The sequence below is a fragment of the Gorilla gorilla genome, chromosome 16 (assembly GCF_029281585.2).
Source record: "Gorilla gorilla gorilla isolate KB3781 chromosome 16, NHGRI_mGorGor1-v2.1_pri, whole genome shotgun sequence".
NCBI classification, from domain to species: domain Eukaryota; kingdom Metazoa; phylum Chordata; class Mammalia; order Primates; family Hominidae; genus Gorilla; species Gorilla gorilla.
Window position 1 is genome coordinate 13,035,758 of NC_073240.2, and position 21,797 is coordinate 13,057,554.

Below are 21,797 nucleotides of genomic sequence, written 5' to 3' on the forward strand. Positions count from 1 at the left end.
ATGGAATGGAATGGAATGTACCCGAGTAGAATGCAATGGAATGGAATGGAATGGAATGGAATGGAACGGAACGGAACGGAACGGAACGGAACGGAACGGAACAGAATGGAATGCAATGGAATGGAATGGGATGGAATGCAGTGGAATGCAATGGAGTGCAGTGGAATGGAAAGGAATGGAATGGAATGGAATGGAATGGCATCTACCTGACTAGAATGGAATGGAATGGAAATGGAATGGGAGTGGAAATGGAATGGGAGTGGAAATGGAATGGGAATGGAAATGGAATGGGAGTGGAAATGGAATGCGAGTGGAAATGGAATGGGAGTGGAAATGGAATGGGAGTGGAAATGGAATGGGAGTGGAAATGGAATGGGAGTGGAAATGGAATGGGAGTGGAAATGGAATGGGAGTGGAAATGGAATGGGAGTGGAAATGGAATGGGACAGTAATGGGAATGGAATGGAATGGAATGGAATGGAATGGAATGGAATGGAATGGAATGTACCCGAGTAGAATGCAATGGAATGGAATGGAATGGAATTGAATGGAACGGAACGGAACGGAACGGAACGGAACGGAACAGAATGGATTGCAATGGAATGGAAAGAAATGGAATGCAGTGGAATGCATTGGAATGCAGTGGAATGGAAAGGAATGGAATGGAATGGAATTCAATGGAATGGAATGGAATGGAAAGGAATGGAATGGAATGGAATGGAATGGAATTCAATGGAATAGAATGGAATGGAATGGAATGGAATCGAATGGAATCGAATGGAATGGAATGGAATGGAACGGAATTCTATGGAATGGAATGGAATTCAATGGAATGGAATGGAATGGAATGGAATGGAATGGAATGGAATGGAATGGAATGGAATTCCATGGAAAGGAATTCAATGAAATTCAATGGAATGGAATGGAATGGAATGAAATGGAATGGAATGGAATGGAATGGAATGGAATGGAATAGAATTCAATGGAATGGAATGGAATGGAATGGAATGGAATGGAATGGAATCGAATGGAATCGAATGGAATCGAATGGAATCGAATGGAAAGGAATGGAATAGAATGGAATCAACCCGAGTAGAACGGAATGGAATGGAATGAAATGGAATGGAATGGAATGGAATGGAATGGAATTCAATGGAATTCAATGGAATGGAATGGAATGGAATGGAGTGGAGTGGAGTGGATTGGAGTGGAGTGGAGTGGAGTGGAGTGGAGTGGAATGGAATGGACTGGAATGGAATGGAATGGAATGGAATGGAATCGAATGGAATCGAATGGAATCGAATGGAATGGAATGGAATAGAATGGAATCAACCCGAGAAGAGCGGAACGGAACGGAACGGAACGGAACGGAATGGAATTCAATGGAATGGAATTCAATGGAATTCAATGGAATGGAATGGAATGGAATGGAATGGAATGGAGTGGAGTGGAGTGGAGTGGAGTGGAGAGGAGTGGAGTGGAGTGGAGTGGAATGGAATGGAATGGAATGGAATGGAATGGAATGGAATGGAATTCAATGGAATGGAATGGAATGGAATGGAATGGAATGGAATGGAATGGAATGGAATTCAATGGAATAGAATGGAATGGAATGGAATGGAATGGAATGGAATCGAATGGAATCGAATGGAATCGAATGGGATCTAATGGAATGGAATGGAATGGAATGGAATGGAATAGAATGGAATCAACCCGAGTAGAGCCGAACGGAACGGAACGGAACAGAACGGAACGGAATGGAATTCAATGGAATGGAATTCAATGGAATTCAATGGAATGGAATGGAGTGGAGTGGAGTGGAGTGGAGTGGAGTGGAGTGGAATGGAATGGAATGGAATGGAATGGAATGGAATGGAATTCAATGGAATTCAATGGAATGGAATGGAATGAAATGGAATGGAATGGAATGGAATGGAATTCAATGGAAGAGAATGGAATGGAATGGAATGGAATCGAATGGAATCGAATGGAATCGAATGGAATCGAATGGAATCGAATGGAATGGAATGGAATAGAATGGAATCAACCCGAGTAGAACGGAATGGAATGGAATGGAATGGAATGGAATGGAATGGAATGGAATTCAATGGAATTCAATGGAATGGAATGGAATAAATGGAGTGGAGTGGAGGGAATTGGAGTGGAGTGGAGTGGAGTGGAGTGGAATGGAATGGAGTGGAATGGAATGGAATGGAATGGAATGGAATTCAATGGAATGGAAGGGAAAGGAATGGAATGGAATCGAATGGAATCGAATGGAATCGAATGGAATCGATTGGAATGGAATGGAATCGAATGGAATGGAATGGAATAGAATGGAATCAACCCGAGTAGAACGGAATGGAATGAAATGGAATGGAATGGAATGGAATCGAATGGAATCGAATGGAATGGAATGGAATAGAATGGAGTCAACCTGAGTAGAACGGAATGGAACGGAATGGAACGGAATGGAACGGAATGGAACGGAATTCAATGGAATGGAACGGAATGGAATGGATTTCAATGGAATGGAACGGAATTCAATGGAATGGAACGGAATGGAATGGAACGCAACGAAACGGAATGGAACGGAACGGAACGGAATGGAATTGAATGGAATGGAATGGAATGGAATGGAATGGAATGGAATGGAATGGAATTCAATGGAATGGAATTCAATGGAATGGAATGGAATGGAACGGAATGGAATGGAATGGAATGGAATGGAATGGAATGGAACGGAATTCAATGGAATGGTATGGAATGGAATGGAATTCAATGGAATGGAATGGAATGGAATGGAATGGAATGGAATCGAATGGAATCGAATGGAATCGAATGGAATCGAATGGAATGGAATGGCATAGAATGGAATCAACCCCAGTAGAACGGAAGGGAACGGAACCGAACGGAACGGAACGGAACGGAACGGAATGGAAGGGAATAGAATGGAATCAACCCGATTAGAACGGAATGGAATGGAATTTAATGGAATGGAACCGAATGGAACAGAATGGAATGGAACGGAACGGAACGGAAAGGAATCGAATGGAATGAACCCGAGTAGAACGGAATGGAATGGAATGGATTGGAATGGAATGGATTCGAATGGAATGGAATGGAATACAATGGAATCAACCCGAGTAGAATGGAATGGAATGGAATGGAATGGAATGGAATGGAATGGAATGGAATGGAACGGAACGGAACGGAATGGAACGGAACAGAAAGGAATGGAACGGAATTCAAAGGAATGGAACGGAATTTAATGGAATGGAACGGAATGGAACGGAAAGGAACGGAATGGAACGGAATGGAATGGAATGGAATGGAACGGAATTCAATGGAATGGAATGGAATGGAATGGAATTCAATGGAATCGAATGGAATGGAATGGAGTGGAATGGAATTCAATGGAATCGAGTGGAATGGAATGGAATGGAATTAAATGGAATGGAATTCAATGGAATTCAATGGAATGGAATGGAATGGAATGGAATGGAATGGAATGGAATGGAATGGAATTCAATGGAATGGAATGGAATGGAATCGAATGAAATCGAATGGAATCGAATGGAATCGAATGGAATGGAATGGAATAGAATGGAATCAACCCGAGTAGAACGGAACGGAATGCAACGGAATGGAACGGAACGGAATGGAATTCAAAGGAATGGAATTCAATGAAATTCAACGGAATGGAATGGAATGTAATGTAGTGGAGTGGATTGGAGTGGAGTGGAGTGGAGTGGTGTGGAGTGGAGTGGAATGGAATGGAGTGGAATGGAATGGAATGGAATGGAATGGAATGGAATGTACCGGAGTAGAATGCAATGGAATGGAATGGAATGGAATGGAATGGAACGGAACGGAACGGAACGGAACGGAACGGAACGGAACAGAATGGAATGCAATGGAATGGAATGGGATGGAATGCAGTGGAATGCAATGGAATGCAGTGGAATGGAATGGAATGGAATGGAATGGAATGGAATGGAATGGAATGGAATGGAACGGAATTCAATGGAATGGAATTGAATGAAATGGAATTCAATGGAATGGAATGGAATGGAATGGAATGGAATGGAATGGAATGGAATGGAATGGAATGGAATTCAATGGAATGGAATGGAATGGAATTCAATGGAATGGAATTCAATGGAATTCAATGGAATGGAATGGAATGGAATAGAATGGAATCAACCCGAGTAGAACGGAACGGAACGGAACGGAACGGAACGAAACGGAACGGAATGGAATGATCAACGCGAGTGGAATGGAATGGAATGGAATGGAATGGAATAGAATGGAATCAACCCGAGTAGAACGGAACAGAACGGAACGGAACGGAACGAAACGGAATGGAATGAACCCGAGGAGAAAGAAACGGAAAGGAACGGAGCGGAGCGGAGTGGAGCCTAGCGGAGCGGAAAGGAATGGAATGGAATGGAATGGAATTCAATAGAATAGAATGGAAAGCAATGGAATGGAATGGAATGGAATGGAATGGAATGGAATCGAATGAGATCGAATGGAATCGAATGGAATGGAATGGAATAGAATGGAATCAACCCGAGTAGAACGGAATGGAATGGAATGGAATGGAATGGAATGGAATTCAATGGAATTCAATGGAATGGAATGGAATGGAATGGAATGGAATGGAATTCAGTGGAATAGAATGGAATGGAATGGAATGGAATCGATTGGAATCGAATGGAATCGAATGGAATCGAATGGAATGGAATGGAATGGAATGGAATGGAATAGAATGGAATCAACCCGAGTAGAACGGAATGGAATGGAATGGAATGGAATGGAATGGAATGGAATGGAATGGAATGGAATGGAATGGAATTGAATGGAATGGAATTTAATTCAATGGAATTCAATGGAATGGAATGGAATGGAATGGAGTGGAGTGGAGGGAATTGGAGTGGAGTGGAGTGGAGTGGAGTGGAATGGAATGGAGTGGAATGGAATGGAATGGAATGGAATGGAATGGAATGGAATGGAATTCAATGGAATGGAATGGAATGGAATGGAATGGAATGGAATGGAATTGAATGGAATGGAATGGAATGGAATTCAATGGAATGGAATGGAATGGTATCGAATGGAATCGAATGGAATCGAATGGAATGGAATGGAATGGAATGGAATAGAATGGAATCAACCGAGTAGAACGGAACGGAACACAACGGAATGGAACGGAATGGAACGGAACGGAACGGAATGGAATGGAACGGAATTCAATGGAATGGAATGGAATGGAATGGAATTCAACGAAATGGAATGGAATTCAATGGAATGGAATGGAACGGAATGGAATGGAATGGAATTCCATGGAATGGAATGGAATGGAATGGAATGGAATGGAATGGAATGGAATTCAATGGAATGGAATGGAATGGAATCGAATGGAATCGAATGGAATCGAATGGAATCGATTGGAATGGAATGGAATCGAATGGAATGGAATGGAATAGAATGGAATCACCCCGAGTAGAACGGAATGGAATGAAATGGAATGGAATGAAATGGAATGGAATGGAATGGAATTCAATGGAATGGAATGGAATGGAATGGAATGGAATTCAATGGAATGGAATGGAATGGAATGGAATGGAATGGAATGGAATGGAATGGAATTCAATGGAATGGAATGGAATGGAATAGAATGGAATCGAATGGAATCGAATGGAATCGAATGGGATCTAATGGAATGGAATGGAATGGAATGGAATGGAACGGAACGGAATTCTATGGAATGGAATGGAATTCAATGGAATGGAATGGAACGGAACGGAACGGAATGGAATGGAATGAACCCGAGTAGAACGGAATGGAATGGAATGGAATGGAATGGAATGGAATGGAATGGAATGGAATGGAATTCAATGGAATGGAATTCAATGGAATGGAATGGAATGGAACGGAATGGAATGGAATGGAATGGAACGGAATTGAATGGAATGGAATGGAATGGAATGGAATGGAACGGAATTCAATGGAATGGTATGGAATGGAATGGAATTCAATGGAATGGAATGGAATGGAATGGAATGGAATGGAATGGAATGGAATGGAATCGAATGGAATCGAATGGAATCGAATGGAATCGAATGGAATGGAATGGCATAGAATGGAATCAACCCCAGTAGAACGGAAGGGAACGGAACTGAACGGAACGGAACGGAACGGAACGGAATGGAAGGGAATAGAATGGAATCAACCCGATTAGAACGGAATGGAATGGAATTTAATGGAATGGAACGGAATGGAACAGAATGGAATGGAACGGAACGGAACGGAAAGGAATGGAATGGAATGAACCCGAGTAGAACGGAATGGAATGGAATGGATTGGAATGGAATGGATTCGAATGGAATGGAATTGAATACAATGGAATCAACCCGAGTAGAATGGAATGGAATGGAATGGAATGGAATGGAATGGAATGGAATGGAACGGAACGCAACGGAATGGAACGGAACAGAATGGAATGGAACGGAATTCAAAGGAATGGAACGGAATTCAATGGAATGGAACGGAATCGAACGGAATGGAACGGAATAGATTGGAATGGAATGGAATGGAATTCAATGGAATGGAATGGAATGGAATGGAATTCAATGGAATCGAATGGAATGGAATGGAATGGAATGGAATGGAATTCTATGTAATGGAATGGAGTGGAATCTAATGGAATCGAATGGAATCGAATGGAATCGAATGGAATGGAATGGAATAGAATGGAATCAACCCGAGTAGAACGGAACGGAATGCAACGGAACGGAACGGAGCGGAACGGAACGGAACGGAATGGAAGGGAATAGAATGGAATCAACCCGATTAGAACGGAATGGAATGGAATTTAATGGAATGGAACGGAATGGAACAGAATGGAATGGAACGGAACGGAACGGAAAGGAATGGAATGGAATGAACCCGAGTAGAACGGAATGGAATGGAATGGATTGGAATGGAATGGATTCGAATGGAATGGAATGGAATACAATGGAATCAACCCGAGTAGAATGGAATGGAATGGAATGGAATGGAATGGAATGGAATGGAATGGAATGGAACGGAACGGAACGGAATGGAATGGAACAGAATGGAATGGAACGGAATTCAAAGGAATGGAACGGAATTCAATGGAATGGAACGGAATGGAACGGAATGGAACGGGATGGAACGGAATGGAATGGAATGGAATGGAATGGAATTCAATGGAATGGAATGGAATGGAATGGAATTCAATGGAATCGAATGGAATGGAATGGAGTGGAATGGAATTCAATGGAATCGAATGGAATGGAATGGAATGGAATTAAATGGAATGGAATTCAATGGAATTCAATGGAATGGAATGGAATGGAATGGAATGGAATGGAATGGAATGGAATGGAATGGAATTCAATGTAATGGAATGGAATGGAATCTAATGGAATCGAATGGAATCGAATGGAATCGAATGGAATGGAATGGAATTCAATGGAATCAACCCGAGTAGAACGGAACGGAATGCAACGGAACGGAACGGAACGGAACGGAACGGAACGGAATGGAATGGAATGGAACGGAATTCAATGGAATGGAATGGAATGAAATGGAATTCAATGGAATGGAATGGAATGGAATGGAATGGAATGGAATGGAATTCAATGGAATGGAATGGAATGGAATGGAATGGAATGGAATGGAATGGAATGGAATTCAATGGAATGGAATGGAATGGTATCGAATGGAATCGAATGGAATCGAATGGAATGGAATGGAATGGAATGGAATAGAATGGAATCAACCGAGTAGAACGGAACGGAACGCAACGGAATGGAACGGAATGGAACGGAACGGAACGGAATGGAATGGAACGGAATTCAATGGAATGGAATGGAATGGAATGGAATTCAACGGAATGGAATGGAATTCAATGGAATGGAATGGAACGGAATGGAATGGAATGGAATTCCATGGAATGGAATGGAATGGAATGGAATGGAATGGAATGGAATTCAATGGAATGGAATGGAATGGAATCGAATGGAATCGAATGGAATCGAATGGAATCGATTGGAATGGAATGGAATCGAATGGAATGGAATGGAATAGAATGGAATCACCCCGAGTAGAACGGAATGGAATGAAATGGAATGGAATGAAATGGAATGGAATGGAATGGAATTCCATGGAATGGAATGGAATGGAATGGAATGGAATTCAATGGAATGGAATGGAATGGAATGGAATGGAATGGAATGGAATGGAATTCAATGGAATGGAATGGAATGGAATAGAATGGAATCGAATGGAATCGAATGGAATCGAATGGGATCTAATGGAATGGAATGGAATGGAATGGAATGGAATGGAACGGAACGGAATTCTATGGAATGGAATGGAATTCAATGGAATGGAATGGAACGGAACGGAACGGAATGGAATGGAATGAACCCGAGTAGAACGGAATGGAATGGAATGGAATGGAATGGAATGGAATGGAATGGAATGGAATGGAATTCAATGGAATGGAATTCAATGGAACGGAATGGAATGGAACGGAATGGAACGGAATGGAATGGAACGGAATTGAATGGAATGGAATGGAATGGAATGGAATGGAACGGAATTCAATGGAATGGTATGGAATGGAATGGAATTCAATGGAATGGAATGGAATGGAATGGAATGGAATGGAATGGAATGGAATGGAATGGAATGGAATCGAATGGAATCGAATGGAATCGAATGGAATCGAATGGAATCGAATGGAATGGAATGGCATAGAACTGAATCAACCCCAGTAGAACGGAAGGGAACGGAACGGAACGGAACGGAACGGAACGGAATGGAAGGGAATAGAATGGAATCAACCCGATTAGAACGGAATGGAATGGAATTTAATGGAATGGAACGGAATGGAACAGAATGGAATGGAACGGAACGGAACGGAAAGGAATGGAATGGAATGAACCCGAGTAGAACGGAATGGAATGGAATGGAATGGATTGGAATGGAATGGATTCGAAAGGAATGGAATTGAATACAATGGAATCAACCCGAGTAGAATGGAATGGAATGGAATGGAATGGAATGGAATGGAATGGAATGGAATGGAATGGAACGGAACGCAACGGAATGGAACGGAACAGAATGGAATGGAACGGAATTCAAAGGAATGGAACGGAATTCAATGGAATGGAACGGAATGGAACGGAATGGAACGGAATGGATTGGAATTGAATGGAATGGAATTCAATGGAATGGAATGGAATGGAATGGAATTCAATGGAATCGAATGGAATGGAATGGAATGGAATTCAATGTAATGGAATGGAATGGAATCTAATGGAATCGAATGGAATCGAATGGAATCGAATGGAATGGAATGGAATAGAATGGAATCAACCCGAGTAGAACGGAACGGAATGCAACGGAACGGAACGGAGCGGAACGGAACGGAACGGAATGGAAGGGAATAGAATGGAATCAACCCGATTAGAACGGAATGGAATGGAATTTAATGGAATGGAACGGAATGGAACAGAATGGAATGGAACGGAACGGAACGGAAAGGAATGGAATGGAATGAACCCGAGTAGAACGGAATGGAATGGAATGGATTGGAATGGAATGGATTCGAATGGAATGGAATGGAATACAATGGAATCAACCCGAGTAGAATGGAATGGAATGGAGTGGAATGGAATGGAATGGAATGGAATGGAATGGAACGGAACGGAACGGAATGGAACGGAACAGAATGGAATGGAACGGAATTCAAAGGAATGGAACGGAATTCAATGGAATGGAACGGAATGGAACGGAATGGAACGGGATGGAACGGAATGGAATGGAATGGAATGGAATGGAATTCAGTGGAATGGAATGGAATGGAATGGAATTCAATGGAATCGAATGGAATGGAATGGAGTGGAATGGAATTCAATGGAATCGAATGGAATGGAATGGAATGGAATTAAATGGAATGGAATTCAATGGAATTCAATGGAATGGAAAGGAATGGAATGGAATGGAATGGAATGGAATGGAATGGAATGGAATTCAATGTAATGGAATGGAATGGAATCTAATGGAATCGAATGGAATCGAATGGAATCGAATGGAATGGAATGGAATTCAATGGAATCAACCCGAGTAGAACGGAACGGAATGCAACGGAACGGAACGGAACGGAAGGGAACGGAACGGAATGGAATGGAATGGAACGGAATTCAATGGAATGGAATGGAATGAAATGGAATTCAATGGAATGGAATGGAATGGAATGGAATGGAATGGAATGGAATGGAATTCAATGGAATGGAATGGAATGGAATGGAATGGAATTCAATGGAATGGAATGGAATGGAATTCAATGGAATGGAATTCAATGGAATTCAATGGAATGGAATGGAATGGAATAGAATGGAATCAACCCGAGTAGAACGGAACGGAACGGAACGGAACGGAACGAAACGGAACGGAATGGAATGATCAACCCGAGTGGAATGGAATGGAATGGAATGGAATGGAATGGAATGGAATAGAATGGAATCAACCCGAGTAGAACGGAACGGAACGGAACGGAACGGAACGGAAAGGAACGGAACGGAATGGAATGAACCCGAGGAGAAAGGAACGGAAAGGAACGGAACGCAGCGGAGCGGAGCCTAGCAGAGCGGAATGGAATGGAATGGATTGGAAAGGAATTCAATAGAATAGAATGAAATGGAATGGAATGGAATGGAATGGAATCGAATCGAATGAGATCGAATGGAATCGAATGGAATCGAATGGAATGGAATGGAATAGAATGGAATCAACCTGAGTAGAGTGGAACGGAACGGAACGGAACGGAACGGAACGGAATGGAATTCAATGGAATGGAATTCAATGAAATTCAATTGAATGGAATGGAATGTAATGGAGTGGAGTGGAGTGGAGTGGAGTGGAGTGGTGTGGAGTGGAGTGGAATGGAGTGGAGTGGAATGGAACAGAATGGAGTAGAATGGAATGGAATGGAATTCAATGGAATGGAATGGAATGGAATGGAATGGAATGGAATGGAATTCAATGTAATGGAATGGAATGGAATCGAATGGAATCGAATGGAATCGATTGGAATCGAATGGAATCGAATGGAATGGAATGGAATAGAATGGAATCAACCCGAGTAGAACGGAATGGAATGGAATGGAATGGAATGGAATGGAATGGAATGGAATGGAATTCAATGGAATCGAACGGAATGGAATGGAGTGGAATGGAATTCAATGGAATCGAATTTAATGGAATGGAATGGAATGGAATTCAATGGAATGGAATTCAATGGAATGGAATGGAATGGAATGGAATGGAATGGAATAGAATGGAATCAACCCGAGCAGAACGGAACGGAACGGAACAGAACGGAACGAAACGGAAAGGAATGGAATGATCAACCCGAGAGGAATGGAATGGAATGGAATGGAATGGAATGGAATAGAATGGAATCAACCCGAGTAGAACGGAACGGAACGGAACGGAATGGAACGGAACGGAATGGAATGAACCCGAGGAGAAAGGAACGGAAAGGAACGGAACGCAGCGGAGCGGAGCCTAGCGGAGCGGAATGGAATGGAATGGAATGGAATGGAATTCAATAGAATAGAATGGAATGGAATGGAATGGAATCGAATGAGATCGAATGGAATCGAATGGAATCGAATGGAATGGAATGGAATGGAATAGAATGGAATCAACCCGAGTAGAGCGGAACGGAATGGAACGGAACGGAACGGAATGGAATGGAATTCAATGGAATGGAATTCAATGAAATTCAATGGAATGGAATGGAATGGAATGGAGTGGAGTGGAGTGGAGTGGAGTGGAGTGGTGTGCAGTGGAGTGGAATGGAATGGAGTGGAATGGAACAGAATGGAATGGAATGGAATGGAATGGAATTCAATGGAATGGAATGGAATGGAATGGAATGGAATGGAATGGAATGGAATTCAATGGAATGGAATGGAATGGAATCGAATGGAATCGAATGGAATCGATTGGAATCGAATGGAATCGAATGGAAGGGAATGGAATAGAATGGAATCAACCCGAGTAGAACGGAATGGAATGGAATGGAATGGAATGGAATGGAATGGAATAGAATGGAATGGAATGGAATGGAATTCAATGGAATCGAATGGAATGGAATGGAGTGGAATAGAATTCAATGGAATCGAATGGAATGGAATGGAATGGAATTCAATGGAATGGAATTCCATGGAATGGAATTCAATGGAATGGAATTCCATGGAATGGAATTCCATGGAATGGAATAGAATGGAATCAACCCGAGTAGAACGGAACGGAACGGAACAGAACGGAACGAAACGGAAAGGAATGGAATGATCAACCCGAGTGGAATGGAATGGAATGGAATGGAATGGAATGGAATAGAATGGAATCAACCCAAGTAGAACGGAACGGAACGGAACGGAACAGAACGGAATGGAATGAACCCGAGGAGAAAGGAACGGAAAGGAACGGAAGGGAGCGGAGCGGAGCCTAGCGGAGCGGAATGGAATGGAATGGAATGGAATGGAATTCAATAGAATAGAATGGAATGGAATGGAATGGAATGGAATGGAATGGAATCGAATGAGATCGAATGGAATCGAATGGAATCGAATGGAATGGAATGGAATAGAATGGAATCAACCCGAGTAGAGCGGAACGGAATGGAACGGAAAGGAACGGAACGGAATGGAATTCAATGGAATGGAATTCAATGAAATCCAATGGAATGGAAAGGAATGGAATGGAGTGGAGTTGGGTGGAGTGGAGTGGAGTGGAGTGGTGTGGAGTGGAGTGGAATGGAATGGAGTGGAATGGAATGGAATGGAATGGAATGGAATTCAATTGAATGGAATGGAATGGAATGGAATGGAATTCAATGGAATGGAATGGAATGGAATAGAATGGAATCGAATGGAATCGAATGGAATCGAATGGCATCTAATGGTATGGAATGGAATGGAATGGAATGGAATGGAATGGAATGGAACGGAATTCTATGGAATGGAATGGAATGGAATTCAATGGAAAGGAATGGAATGGAATGGAATGGAATGGAATGGAATTCAATGGAAAGGAATTCAATGGAATTCAATGGAATGGAATGGAATGGAATGGAATGGAATGGAATGGAATGGCATGGAATTCAATGGAATTGAATGGAATGGAATGGAATGGAATCGAATGGAATGGAATGGAATGGAATGGAATCGAATGGAATCGAATGGAATCGAATGGAATGGAATGGAATAGAATCGAATCAACCCAAGTGGAACGGAACTGAACGGAACGGAACGGAACGGAACGGAACGGAATGGAGTGGAATAGAATGGAATCAAACCGAGTAGAACGGAACGGAATGGAATGGAATTGAATGGAACGGAATGGAACAGAACGGAATGGAACGGAACGGAACGGAACGGAATGGAATGGAATGAACCCGAGTAGAACGGAATGGAATGGAATGGAATGGAATGGAATGGAATGGATTCGAATGGAATGGAATGGAATACAATGGAATCAACCCGAGTAGAATGGAATGGAAAGGAATGGAATGGAATGGAATGGAATGGAATGGAATGGAAAGGAATGGAATGGAATGGAACGGAACGGAACGGAATGGAACGGAATGGAACGGAATGGAACGGAATTCAAAGGAATGGAACGGAATTCAATGGAATGGAACGGAATTGAACGGAATGGAACGGAATGGAACGGAATGGAATGGAATGGAATGGAACGGAATTCAATGGAATGGAATGGAATGGAATGGAATTCAATGGAATGGAATGGAATGGAATGGAGTGGAATGGAATTCAATGGAATCGAATGGAATGGAATGGAATGGAATTAAATGGAATGGAATTCAATGGAATTCAATGGAATGGAATGGAAAGGAATGGAATGCAATGGAATGGAATGGAATGGAATGGAATGGAATTCAATGGAATGGAATGGAATGGAATCGAATGGAATCGAATGGAATCGAATGGAATCGAATGGAATGGAATGGAATAGAATGGAATCAACCCGAGTAGAACGGAACGGAATGCAACGGAATGGAACGGAACGGAACTGAACGGAACGGAACGGAATGGAATGGAATGGAATGGAATCAACACGATAAGAACGGAATGGAATGGAATGGAATGGAATGGAATGGAACGGAATGGAACAGAATGGAATGGAACGGAACGGAACGGAAAGGAATGGAATGGAATGAACCCGAGTAGAATGGAATGGAACGGAATGGAATGGAATGGATTCGAATGGAATGGAATGGAATACAATGGAATCAACCCGAGTAGAATGGAATGGAATGGAATGGAATGGAATGGAATGGAATGGAATGGAACGGAATGGAACGGAATGGAAAGGAACGGAACGGAATGGAACGGAATTCAAAGGAATGGAACGGAATTCAATGGAATGGAACGGAATGGAACGGAATGGAACGGAATGGAACGGAATGGAACGGAATGGAATGGAATGGAATGGAACGGAATTCAATGGAATGGAATGGAATTGAATGGAATTCAATGGAATCGAATGGAATGGAATGGAGTGGAATGGAATTCAATGGAATCGAATGGAATGGAATGGAATGGAATTAAATGGAATGGAATTCAATGGAATTCAATGGAATGGAATGTAATGGAATGGAATGGAATGGAATGGAATGGAATGGAATGGATTTCAATGGAAAGGAATGGAATGGAATCGAATGGAATCGAATGGAATCGAATGGAATCGAATGGAATGGAATGGAATAGAATGGAATCAACCCCAGTAGAACGCAAGGGAACGGAACGGAACGGAACGGAACGGAATGGAATGGAATAGAATGGTATCAACCCGATTAGAACGGAATGGAATGGAATGGAATGGAATGGAACGGAACGGAACAGAATGGAATGGAACGGAACGGAAAGGAATGGAATGGAATGAACCCGAGTAGAACGGAATGGAATGGAATGGAATGGAATGGAATGGATTCGAATGGAATGGAATGGAATACAATGGAATCAACCCGAGTAGAATGGAATGGAATGGAATGGAATAGAATGGAATGGAATGGAATGGAATGGAACGGAACGGAACGGAATGGAACGAAATGGAACGGAATGGAACGGAATTCAAAGGAATGGAACGGAATTCAATGGAATGGAACGGAATGGAACGGAATGGAACGGAATGGAACGGAATGGAATGGAATGGAATGGAACGGAATTCAATGGAATGGAATGGAATGGAATGGAATTCAATGGAATCGAATGGAATGGAATGGAGTCGAATGGAATTCAATGGAATCGAATGGAATGGAATGGAATGGAATTAAATGGAATGCAGTTCAATGGAATTCAATGGAATGGAATGGAATGGAATGGAATGGAATGGAATGGAATGGAATGGAATGGAATGGAATGGAATTCAATGGAATGGAATGGAAAGGAATCGAATGGAATCGAATGGAATCGAATGGAATCGAATGAAATGGAATGGAATAGAATGGAATCAACCCGAGTAGAATGGAACGGAATGCAACGGAACGGAACGGAACGGAACGGAACGGAATGGAATGGAACGGAATCAACCCGATTAGAACGGAATGGAATGGAATGGAATGGAATGGAACGGAATGGAACAGAATGGAGTGGAACGGAATGGAATGGAATGGAATGGAATGGAATGGATTCAAATGGAATGGAATGGAATACAATGGAATCAACCCGAGTAGAATGGAATGGAATGGAATGGAATGGAATGGAATGGAATGGAATGGAATGGAATGGAATGGAATGGAACGGAACGGAATGGAATGGAACGGAACGGAATGGAACGGAATTCAAAGGAATGGAACGGAATTCAATGCAATGGAACGGAATGGAACGGAATGGAACGGAATGGAACGGAATGGAATGGAATGGAATGGAACGGAATTCAATGGAATGGAATGGAATGGAATGGAATTCAATGGAATCGAATGGAATGGAATGGAGTGGAATGGAATTCAATGGAATCGAATGGAATGGAATGGAATGGAATTAAATGGAATGGAATTCAATGGAATGGAATGGAATGGAATGGAATGGAATGGAATGGAATGGAATGGAATGGACTTCAATGGATTGGAATGGAATGGAATAGAATGGAATCGAATGGAATCGAATGGAATGGAACGGAATGGAATGGAATAGAATGGAATCAACCCGAGTAGAACGGAAAGGAATGCAACGGAACGGAACGGAACGGAACGGAACGGAACGGAACGGAATGGAATGGAATGGAACGGAATTCAATGGAATGGAATGGAATGAAATGGAATTCAATGGAATGGAATGGAATGGAATGGAATGGAATTCAATGGAATGGAATGGAATGGAATCGAATGGAATCGAATGGAATCGAATGGAATCGATCGGAATGGAATGGAATCGAATGGAACGGAATGGAATAGAATGGAATCAACCCTAGTAGAACGGAATGGAATGGAATGGAATGGAATGGAATGGAATGGAATGGAATGGAATGGAATGGATTGGAATTCAATGGAATGGAATGGAATGGAATGGAATGGAATGGAATGGAATGGAATGGAATGGAATCGAATGGAATGGAATGGAATAGAATGGAATCAACCCGAGTAGAACGGAATGGAATGGAATGGAATGGAATGGAATGGAATGGAATGGAATGGAATGGATTGGAATTCAATGGAATGGAATGGAATCGAGTGGAATGGAATGGAATGGAATTAAATGGAATGGAATTCAATGGAATTCAATGGAATGGAATGGAATGGAATGGAATGGAATGGAATGGAATGAAATTCAATGGAATGGAATGGAATCGAATAGAATCGAATGGAATCGAATGGAATCGAATGGAATCTAATGGAATGGAATGGAATAGAATGGAATCAAACCGAGTAGAACGGAACGGAACGCAACGGAACGGAACGGAACGGAACGGAACGGAATGGAATGGAATGGAACGGAATTCAATGGAATGGAATGGAATGGAATGGAATTCTATGGAATGGAATGGAATGGAATGGAATGGAATGGAATGGAATGGAATGGAATGGAATGGAATGGAATGGAATGGAATTCAATGGAATGGAATGGAATTCAATGGAATGGAATGGAATTCACTGGAATGGAATGGAATGGAATGGAATACAATGGAATCGAATGGAATCGAAAGGAATCGAACGGGATCTAATGGAATGGAATGGAATGGAATGGAATGGAATGGAACGGAATTCTATGGAATGGAATGGAATGGAATTCTATGGAATGGAATGGAATTCAATGGAGTGGAATGGAATGGAATGGAATTCAATGGAAAGGAATTCAATGCAATTCAATGGAATGGAATGGAGTGGAATAGAATGGAATGGCATGGAATTCAATGGAATTGAATGGAATGGAATGGAATGGAATCGAATGGAATGGAATGGAAACGAATGGAATCGAATGGAATCGAATGGAATCGAATGGAATGGAATGGAATAGAATGGAATCAACCCAAGTGGAACGGAACGGAACGGAACGGAACGGAACGGAACGGAATGGAGTGGAATAGAATGGAATCAAACCGAGTAGAACGGAATGGAATGGAATGGAATGGAATGGAACGGAATGGAACAGAACGGAGTGGAACGGAATGGAACAGAACGGAATGGAATGGAATGAACCCGAGTAGAACGGAATGGAATGGAATGGAATTGAATGGAATGGAATGGAATAGAATGGAGTCAACCTGAGTAGAATGGAATGGAACGGAATGGAACGCAATGGAACGGAAAGGAACGGAATTCAATGGAATGGAACGGAATGGAATGGATTTCAGTGGAATGGAACGGAATTCAATGGAATGGAACGGAATGGAATGGAACGGAACGGAACGGAATGGAACGGAACGGAACGGAATGGAATTCAATGGAATGGAATGGAATGGAATCGAATGGAATCGAATGGAATCGAATGGAATCGATTGGAATGGAATGGAATCGAATGGAATGGAATGGAATAGAATGGAATCACCCCGAGTAGAACGGAATGGAATGAAATGGAATGGAATGAAATGGAATGGAATGGAATGGAATTCAATGGAATGGAATGGAATGGAATGGAACGGAATTGAATGGAATGGAATCGAATGGAATGGAATGGAACGGAATTCAATGGAATGGTATGGAATGGAATGGAATTCAATGGAATGGAATGGAATGGAATGGAATGGAATGGAATGGAATGGAATCGAATGGAATCGAATGGAATCGAATGGAATCGAATGGAATCGAATGGAATGGAATGGCATAGAATGGAATCAACCCCAGTAGAACGGAAGGGAACGGAACGGAACGGAACGGAACGGAACGGAACGGAATGGAAGGGAATAGAATGGAATCAACCCGATTAGAACGGAATGGAATGGAATTTAATGGAATGGAACGGAATGGAACAGAATGGAATGGAACGGAACGGAACGGAAAGGAATGGAATGGAATGAACCCGAGTAGAACGGAATGGAATGGAATGGATTGGAATGGAATGGATTCGAATGGAATGGAATTGAATACAATGGAATCAACCCGAGTAGAATGGAATGGAATGGAATGGAATGGAATGGAATGGAATGGAATGGAACGGAACGGAACGGAATGGAACGGAACAGAATGGAATGGAACGGAATTCAAAGGAATGGAACGGAATTCAATGGAATGGAACGGAATGGAACGGAATGGAACGGAATGGAACGGAATGGAATGGAATGGAATGGAATGGAATTCAATGGAATGGAATGGAATGGAATGGAATTCAATGGAATCGAATGGAATGGAATGGAGTGGAATGGAATTCAATGGAATCGAATGGAATGGAATGGAATGGAATTAAATGGAATGGAATTCAATGGAATACAATGGTATGGAATGGAATGGAATTCAATGTAATGGAATGGAATGGAATGGAATTCAATGTAATGGAATGGAATGGAATCTAATGGAATCGAATGGAATCGAATGGAATAGAATGGAATGGAATGGAATAGAATGGAATCAACCCGAGTAGAACGGAACGGAATGCAACGGAACGGAACGGAACGGAACGGAACGGAACGGAATGGAAGGGAATAGAATGGAATCAACCCGATTAGAACGGAATGGAATGCAATTTAATGGAATGGAACGGAATGGAACAGAATGGAATGGAACGGAACGGAACGGAAAGGAATGGAATGGAATGAACCCGAGTAGAACGGAATGGAATGGAATGGATTGGAATGGAGTGGATTCGAATGGAATGGAATGGAATACAATGGAATCAACCCGAGTAGAATGGAATGGAATGGACTGGAATGGAATGGAATGGAATGGAATGGAATGGAATGGAATGGAATGGAATGGAACGGAACGGAACGGAATGGAACGGAACAGAATGGAATGGAACGGAATTCAAAGGAATGGAACGGAATTCAGTGGAATGGAACGGAATGGAACGGAATGGAACGGGATGGAACGGAATGGAATGGAATGGAATGGAATGGAATTCAATGGAATGGAATGGAATGGAATGGAATTCAATGGAATCGAATGGAATGGAATGGAGTGGAATGGAATTCAATGGAATCGAATGGAATGGAATGGAATGGAATTAAATGGAATGGAATTCAATGGAATGGGATGGAATGGAATGGAATGGAATGGAATGGAATGGAATGGAATGGAATGGAATGGAATTCAATGTAATGGAATGGAATGGAATCTAATGGAATCGAATGGAATCGAATGGAATCGAATGGAATGGAATGGAATTCAATGGAATCAACCCGAGTAGAACGGAACGGAATGCAACGGAACGGAACGGAACGGAACGGAACGGAATGGAATGGAATGGAACGGAATTCAATGGAATGGAATGGAATGAAATGGAATTCAATGGAATGGAATGGAATGGAATGGAATGGAATGGAATGGAAAGGAATTCAATGGAATGGAATGGAATGGAATTCAATGGAATGGAATTCAATGGAATTCAATGGAATGGAATGGAATGGAATAGAATGGAATCAACCCGAGTAGAACGGAACGGAACGGAACGGAACGGAACGAAACGGAACGGAATGGAATGATCAACCCGAGTGGAATGGAATGGAATGGAATGGAATGGAATGGAATGGAATAGAATGGAATCAACCCGAGTAGAACGGAACGGAACGGAACGGAACGGAACGGAAAGGAACGGAACGGAATGGAATGAACCCGAGGAGAAAGGAACGGAAAGGAACGGAACGCAGCGGAGCGGAGCCTAGCAGAGCGGAATGGAATGGAATGGATTGGAAAGGAATTCAATAGAATAGAATGAATGGAATGGAATGGAATGGAATGGAATCGAATCGAATGAGATCGAATGGAATCGAATGGAATCGAATGGAATGGAATGGAATAGAATGGAATCAACCTGAGTAGAGTGGAACGGAACGGAACGGAACGGAACGGAACGGAATGGAATTCAATGGAATGGAATTCAATGAAATTCAATTGAATGGAATGGAATGTAATGGAGTGGAGTGGAGTGGAGTGGAGTGGAGTGGTGTGGAGTGGAGTGGAATGGAGTGGAGTGGAATGGAACGGAATGGAATAGAATGGAATGGAATGGAATTCAATGGAATGGAATGGAATGGAATGGAATGGAATGGAATGGAATGGAATGGAATTCAATGTAATGGAATGGAATGGAATCGAATGGAATCAAATGGAATCGATTGGAATCGAATGGAATCGAATGGAATGGAATGGAATAGAATGGAATCAACCCGAGTAGAACGGAATGGAATGGAATGGAATGGAATGGAATGGAATGGAATGGAATGGAATGGAATGGAATTCAATGGAATCGAACGGAATGGAATGGAGTGGAATGGAATTCAATGGAATCGAATTTAATGGAATGGAATGGAATGGAATTCAATGGAATGGAAAGGAATGGAATGGAATGGAATGGAATGGAATGGAATGGAATAGAATGGAATCAACCCGAGCAGAACGGAACGGAACGGAACAGAACGGAACGAAACTGAAAGGAATGGAATGATCAACCCGAGTGGAATGGAATGGAATGGAATGGAATGGAATGGAATAGAATGGAATCAACCCGAGTAGAACGGAACGGAACGGAACGGAATGGAACGGAACGGAATGGAATGAACCCGAGGAGAAAGGAACGGAAAGGAACGGAACGCAGCGGAGCGGAGCCTAGCGGAGCGGAATGGAATGGAATGGAATGGAATGGAATTCAATAGAATAGAATGGAATGGAATGGAATGGAATCGAATGAGATCGAATGGAATCGAATGGAATCGAATGGAATGGAATGGAATAGAATGGAATCAACCCGAGTAGAGCGGAACGGAATGGAACGGAACGGAACGGAACGGAATGGAATTCAATGGAATGGAATTCAATGAAATTCAATGGAATGGAATGGAATGGAATGGAGTGGAGTGGAGTGGAGTGGAGTGGAGTGGTGTGCAGTGGAGTGGAATGGAATGGAGTGGAATGGAACGGAATGGAATGGAATGGAATGGAATGGAATTCAATGGAATGGAATGGAATGGAATGGAATGGAATGGAATGGAATGGAATGGAACGGAACGGAACGGAATGGAACGAAATGGAACGGAATGGAACGGAATTCAAAGGAATGGAACGGAATTCAATGGAA